This window comes from Cucurbita pepo, unplaced genomic scaffold, assembly GCF_002806865.2.
Source record: "Cucurbita pepo subsp. pepo cultivar mu-cu-16 unplaced genomic scaffold, ASM280686v2 Cp4.1_scaffold000296, whole genome shotgun sequence".
Classification (NCBI taxonomy): domain Eukaryota; kingdom Viridiplantae; phylum Streptophyta; class Magnoliopsida; order Cucurbitales; family Cucurbitaceae; genus Cucurbita; species Cucurbita pepo.
The window spans coordinates 57,499-65,611 of NW_019646544.1; the positions used below are offsets into that span (position 1 = coordinate 57,499).

An 8,113-nucleotide genomic window follows, 5' to 3' on the forward strand; every position below is an offset into this window, starting at 1 on the left:
AAGGGATGATCATGGGTTTAGAGGTAAGACACACCATCTTCATTGGTGTGAGACTTGGTAGGGAAACAAAAAGCAAAGTCAGGAGAGTTTGTGCTAAAAGTGGACAATGTCAATAGAATCCTAAGTGTTGAATAAAGAAGTGCTAAAAGTGGACAATGTCAATAGAATCCTAAGTGTTGAATAAAGAAGTTGTGAGCCATTTGAAAGTGTAGTCAAAGTGGTCAAATTGGCTTAAGTGTCGAGCAAAGGGTGAAGGGGACCTCAGAGGAGGCTCTATGGTGTATTCCTCCATGTGGGCAATAGAGTCCGTCGAGCTACCCTCACACTCATGCCACCGGTTCATATGACTTTATTTGACCCACGGTCTCAATCGTGGGCATCAATTCTTGGATGGGTATCTCATCAAGGTAGCCAGCTAACTATCAATATTATCAACTTTTGTGACATTCTCACTCATACAAGATTCCAAAAATCAAAGATCGTCAAAGACTTCTCGTAAATAGAACGTCAGTTCTTCAATCTCAACCAACCATCAAGTCTATAACCCCACTCTTAAAAAATAAAATTTAAAAAAGCGAGGTCAGAGAAAGTTAAATAAAACATCTTAAAATCAATTTGAGAAAGTAACGTTATAAGCTTGCAAGCAATAAGGAACAATAACAACATTCATAGCATATATTATGGGCAGAAAGGATTGACAACCTTTGTATCTCCCTATAGTATTTTGATAACAATCAACTTTGAGAAGTGTAGACATACACATAAATTAAAATGATAAAATAATAAATAACTAACTTACATTGAAGTAAGGTAAAAGGGTTTAGAATGGACATGAGGCAACACCCTTGTCAAGCATCAGTGTGACATCCAACTCTCAATTAACCCATAATGCAGACAGATGCTCAACCTAACAGCCTCGCCCCATGTCCACGAATTCTTTAGACGGTCCAATCTGAGTGCGCTCAACCGAACCTTAATCCACGAAGCAAGCCCAACAAATCGCAGATGCGTGCTCAGAACTAAATGGCTGCAACCCATCCCTCTATATGCTCCTAGCTGCCTCTATCATATGCAATAAGCATGCAGCTCTAGGCTATAATTTGTGTACAACTTCCAATAGCCATTTCCCCTTGCGCTTGACGTGGTGGCTCCAACCGACTCTCCTTTGCTCGACATGGCTAATTGTGGCTCGATTTACCTATTTTAGATCATAAGCATTTTGAACCTATTTAAAGTTCGAAAATGTCAGTGAACTACTATTTTAGCCAATTAAGATTATTTCTCATTGTTTAGGTTTGACTTAGGTTAAGTAACATCGTGGAAGAAAGTGAAATTGGATCACATCAAAGCTAAACCTTTGAATGATTAGATAAGGAGAGCTTAGGAGCACCTACTTAAGCCTAAAATCGTAAGTAAATTTACTATTGGATTGCCTTGAGCATTGTTGGGTCTGTTGTATGAATAACAATACGTGATATTTATGTACATGTTATTGAACTTTTATGTTAATGTAGGTTGATGTGATGTATATACTTCCATGTATGTTGAGTATGGCTAATATGACTTTATGACCACAGTTATGCCTTATGAAATATCATGATATAAAATGTACTATCAATATGATCAAAATACTATGAGTATATATCTTCGACTCATAAAGAATTGAAGTCAAGTTATGCATGCAAGTATGATATGCATCATCTCACTGAACTATGATCATATATTACTTCTCCACTTATGCAATATATAGACACATACACCTACATTATTATTCACGTATCTTTCTCTTTCGTTGGGTTTTAGTAGCTTAAGATACGCTTGGCCATAGTCAAGCCTAGGTGGTACCTCAAAAAGATCTAGGAATAGTAAGAGACTGATAGGCCAAAGGGGTTTACGTCTCGTAAAATGACAACTTGTTGTGGCAAGCCCGCCTATGCATACCATGGGATGAGGAAATTTGGAAGGATATTATCACTAAAGCCCACTATATGTCTTATACGTTCTACCCTAAAAGTATGAAGATGTATGAGGGCTTAAAAACTACTTACTAGTGGCACGGAATGAAGAATAATTGAGTGCGTAGGTCAATGTCTGACCTTTCAATAGGTAAATAAACCGAGATAGCGACCTTCGGGGTTGTGGCAACTGCTAATGCTGATCTATGGAAGTGGGAAGACGTGATTATTGACTTTATCTTGGATTTGCCAAACACCAAGCAGAATTACACAATCATTTGGGTCATTCATAGATATGTGGACCAAGACAACTCACTTCATTCCTAGAAAAATCACATACCAAGTGGACAGGTACACTCAGTTGTATGTTAAAGAGATAGCCCATCATCACAGTATTGCAATTTTCATCACGTGAGATCAGGAAACAAGGTTCACCTCGCACTTCTAGAAGAGTCTACATAAGATGTTGGGTATGTAACTGAGGTTAAGTACGACTTTTCATCCACATATGCATGGATAAACTGAGAGGTTGAACTAGATTCTAGAGGACATGTTGAGGACATTGTGTTATAGACTTTGCTGGTTGTTGGGATGAACACTTGTACTTAATGGAGTTTGCTTATAATAATAGCTACATGTGACTATGTAGATTGCCCCCTTAGAGACTCTATACGAGTGTAGGTGTCAAACTTCTATCTTCTAGGAAGAGGTAGGTGAGCAACAACTTCTAGGGTCGGAGTTGGTTTAGATTATTAATGCAGTAGTGCAAAAAATCAGATAAAGAATACTGAAGGCACGAAGCGGGCAAAAGCACTACGAAGACACTCGTAGGAAGGAACTTGAGTTTGTTACTCGTGATCATGTCTTTTTAAAAGTTGCACCTATGATACGGGTGTTGAAATTTGGGAAAAGGGCAAGTTGAAGACAAGATTTGTAGGTCTCTTTGAGATCCTAGAGAATATAGGACTAGTGGCATACAAATTAGCACTACCACTTACACTTGTCACCGTGCATAACGTGTTCCATATGTTTATACCGTAGAAGTATACCCCAGACTCTTCATATGTTATCGAACATGAGTCACTTTTCTTTAGAGAGGATTCTTGATATGGGAGAAGTCGATGAAGATACTAGTTAGAGATGTGAAGCTGGTGCATAACAAGCAAATTGTCTTGGTCATGGTCTTATGATGGAACCATGGGAATGATGAAGCCAGTTAAAAAAGAGAGGATAAAGAAAACAAAGAAGAAAAAAGAAAGAGAAAAGAAGAGGTTAGGGTTTTGGAAAGAAAGTTAAAGAAAACAATATTCCACCACTAGATTCGATGACTTGGAGTCATTTTTTACCGAGCTTTCTTCATGAAAATTGCTCATAACGTTTTGGTCTAATGATCTAGACTTTTGAATCACAAGAATGTGTTAAGAAAGGTACGATAAAACAATTTTGAAAATTTAAAAATAACACAACATTAAAAGATAAAATCAAATATATTTATTATTTTGGAAGGATTGTTTGAGTATTAATATAAAATCGGGGACCAAGGTAGGAGATACCAAACAAACTATAGCCAAAATACCAAAAGAACTGACTCTCTAGAATGACCTTCCTCTGTGGTCGCATAACTCCCGAATGCTTCCCACGTCAACCAATCAGCTGATCACTTGAGAAAAAAAAAGTAATATCTGGTGAGCATAAAAATAGTTGGTAAGTAGCCTACCGTAGGCTTTTAAACATCCATGACCTAGTAAGTTACCATGAGCTTTAATTTTGACTCTAGGAAATTCATGCATAAGCTTCTACACCTAATCTAGACTCTAGGAAGTTCATGTAGAAGCTCCTACACCTAATGCTCCTACACCTATCTAAGCTTCTGGATTGTCTAGAAGTTCCTAAGTCAGTTTTCGTGTGTATTACAAACCCAATAAAGGTTTGGAGGTTGTTCACCTAACCTAGTGTCGCACAATCACCTGAACGACCTAACTGAGCTTTGCGGTGAACCAACTTGTTTGATCTTCTTATTTAGCGGCTTATATTGATTAGGAAGTGAATCACTGGTATCCTAAGTTGAAGAGGAGCAACCTCCACAAACATGCCGACATGAAAGACGATATGGCGTCATGAGACTTGAATATCATTTGTGAAAGCTTAGCTAGCAACCCCTCCACAAGACCATAACATCACAATGAAGTGGGGGAGCAACCTCGTGTGTTGACTAACTACCGAGTTTACCTGTGTGGTCTATAGCACTTGTGACGAGTTTATGAACAAAGACCTTGTTCAGAGATCCCTAACTATTTCTACACCCGATAAGGCACTAATGAAACTGAGACAAGCTTGACATCACTGAGTTGTACTACAAGAAATTGGAAGTGGTCTCGACTTTTGTGATATCTTCACGACTACTAATAGACATGGTAAGCTACAACAATTTGTGGGTGTGTGAGTATGATTGATCTTGCTCCCACTTCCGCTACAACAATTTGTATTAGAGCATTTTGGTTGTGGCATTAGGGTACCACAATTAGTATCAATAGAGCCAGGTTTCGACATTTGTGGTATTGTGAAAGACTTAACCTCATCGGCCACCAGGCGTACTCAAACTCAGCATCAATTGTCGAAGATAAGTTTCTCATTGCAAGCTTGCTTATTTGTTTTTAGAATTTGTTTTTTGGAAATCATACTTTCAAGAATTGTGAATATCTCCATCCATTCAAATTTTGTTGGTTTTGGTCGCTTAATTTAATCTTCAGCTTGCTTAACTTGATATAAAAATTGTTTTCTTGCATGGAGATTTGGAAGAAGAAATATATACGACACAGTGAGTTGGTTTTCGAGTAGTGTAGATTGAAGAAATCTTTGTATAGGCTGAAACAATCTCCTCGTCAATGGTATCTGAATTTTGATCACTTCATGGGGGAGCATAAGTACACTCATAGTCAATTTGACAATTGTGTGGTTTGTTTATCTATTTGATCTTGTATGTTGATGATATGTCAATTGCTTCCAAGAAACAAGTGGAGATTGATAAGTAACGATCAATTAGTGGTTATCTGTCCACTATGGCTAGTGGACCTATTTGTTGGCGTTCAAAATTATTGTCTACTGTTGCATTGTCTACCACCGAAGCAGAGCATATGACAGTCACTATAGCTTTTAAAGAACCTAGATTCATGGTTTGGTGACTTAGTTATTTCTCCGGAACAAATAGAAGTGTTTTGTGATAGCCAGAGTGCTATTTGTTTGTCGAAGAACCAAGTCTATCATGCTCGTATCAAACATATTGACGTCCGATTTCATTTTGTTCGAGAATTGTTGATGAAGGGGACATTTGTTTATTGAAAATTCGAACTGCTAATAATGTCGCGGATATGTTGACAAAGGTAGTTACTCCTGAAAAGTAGTTGGTTGACTTGGTGGCAGCCAAATAAGTTATATTCTTGGAGATCTTCTACCAAGGTGGAGGTTATTCAAGACTTGGTTCATTAATACTTTTGGTACATTCCCCGCTTTGATTCATGAATCTATTAGATTCATTTGGTTTATCTCCCATATTGGTACATTATCTCATATTGGTACTTGAATCATCTCTAGTGATGCTTTGATTCATATATGAGAATTAGTATTGCTATGTTTATATAAAAGTTTGTCTAACATTGTTTAAGATGTGGAGTCATTGTCATTTTGTATTTGACCCGAGGCAATGGGAAGAACTTTGTAACAGAGAATTTGCAGTGTGAGAGTGTGAGATACACTTGTAAACACTTTGGTTAGGGATTAGCTATCACCCGTGGATGTAGGGAAATTTCTTACTTCCGAACCATGTAAATCTTTGTGTCTCTTTGTTTAATTTATATTTGTGGGTGTGTGAGTACGATCGATCTTGCCTCCGCTTCCGTCACAACAATTGATACCAAAGAATTTTGGTTGTGACATTTTACGAGTGGTTTACAATCTTGATAATTCTTAAAAATAATATAAGGGTAGACTTATTTTATCACAATCCACCCCCTTTTGGAGCAAGCGTCCTCGTTGGCACGGAGAGGTTTTCGTACCCTTACAAGGAATGTTTGGTTCCCCTCTCCAACCGATGTGAGATCTCACAATCCACTTCATTGGTACGGAGAGGTTTCCACAAGAAATGCTTGGTTCCCATCTCCAACCGATGTGGGATCTCACAATCCACCTTGATGAGAGAGATTTCTACACCCTTATAAGGAATGTTTGGTTCTCCTCTCCAACAAATGTAGGATGTCACACTCCACCTCCCTCGGGACCCAGCGTTCTCGCTGACATAGAGGAGTTTCCACACCCTTATAAGGAATGTATGGTTCCCCTTCCCAACTGATGTGGGATCTCACAATCCACCCCCTCAGAGGCCCAACATCCTCGCTGGTACACTGCCCGGTGTGTGACTCCGATACCATTCGTAATAGCCCAAACCCACAGCTAGCAGATATTGTCCGCTTTAACCTGTTACGTATCACCGTCAGCCTCATGGTTTTAAAACGCGTCTGTTAAGGAGAGGTTTCCACACCTTTATAAGGAATGTTTCGTTCTACTCTCCTTTCCAACCGAGGTAGAATCTCACAGTTAAACACCAAACTTTATCCATATACCTAAACCCATTAGATTATTTCTTGAACATGATCCACCCATTTGTCAACTACATATTGTTCAAAATTACATTAATAACCTTAGATTTATCATATAATAAATAGTGTTAAATTGCATATAAAGTAATCAAAATTATTATTAAAAATAAAATATTTAACTACGAGATTTTATGGCATAAAGCCCAACCGATCAGACAAGTTACGGGTGTACATGGGTCGGGTCGGGTCGGGTTGGGTTGGGTTGAGAGAATTTTTTGGAACAACCCAAAAGTTCGGGTTGGTTGGATTGGTAACCCAACCTAACCCGAAAATTTTCACAACCTAACCCTTTATTGGATTCAGGTTGTTTGATTTGTTAAAAAAAAAAAAAAAAAATAGTTGGGAATACTTGCATGGATATTATGACCTACCAGTTTAAATTGTTATCACATATAAACTTTTAGTTGTGCAATAAATTCAAAACTCCTTTGCACCGGAAGTTGTGATGCTATCACCTAAAATAATTACTACCTACCCAACCCTTGGTAAACATGCAAATGATATGCAACGAATCAATTCAAAGGTTACCAACGTATAGTTAATTATCTATATTCACAATATATAATCATTCAACAAAATACCTAAAAATTTAAACTAATATCAATAGTACATAGGTATTAAACTTTTAAAAACTCCGACCTGCCGGATTTGAACCAGCGACCTAAGGATGGCTTTGGGATTCTTCAACCACTACAGTCCTCCGCTCTACCAACTGAGCTAAGGTCGGACTTGTATAAGAATCATATACCATAATATAAACAAAATCGACAAAATTAATATATATAAAAAAAAAACTAAAATAATAAAAATATCTGTAAGCCGTTAACAATTTCAGTAAACTCCAACATCATTTTGGTCGTGGTATTTATACAACATTTGGAACCTCCCATTGAAATTTTTTGCTTTCATAAAGAACTTGATTTGTATTGGGTTTTACAATTTGAAACCCATTTAGATCCAAACATATGATTTCTTAAAGTGCCTTCAATGGGTTTGAATNATTTGTATTGGGTTTTACAATTTGAAACCCATTTAGATCCAAACATATGATTTCTTAAAGTGCCTTCAATGGATTTGAATACATATGCGTAGGTGCCAAATTCTCATACATATGATAATACAAGAGCTTTAATCCATTCTTGAAGAATTTGTGCAAGAACCAAGGTAAGAAGGTGAAGTTAGATAGGTTGTAGCTCGCCCTAAGAATTTGTTCAAGAACCTGGTTTGACACACACATAGGCTTTGGGCCATGTGTCGGGGTGCTTGTCCTTCGAGACCTGCTTTGTGTTGGAAGAACACAACTCTCCACAATGGTATGATATTGTCAACTTTGAGCATAAGCTCTCATGGTTTTTCTTTGGGCTTCCCCAAAAGGCCTCAAACCAATGGAGATAGTATTCCTGAATTATAAACCCATGATCAGTCCCTAAATTAGCGGATGTGAGACTTTTATCCAACCCCTCCACTCGAACAAAGTACGCCTCCCCTTAATCGAACCTCGACTCC

General features: G+C 37.7%; 1 non-coding gene across 1 annotated transcript; it reads right to left on the bottom strand.

The window, feature by feature from the left end:
• Positions 1–7,240: 7,240 nt before the first annotated feature.
• Positions 7,241–7,334, bottom strand: TRNAY-GUA. Its single transcript has 2 exons — positions 7,298–7,334; positions 7,241–7,276 (listed from the first exon to the last, which is right to left on the bottom strand). It is a non-coding gene; the product is annotated as a tRNA-Tyr (tRNA).
• Positions 7,335–8,113: the final 779 nt, after the last annotated feature.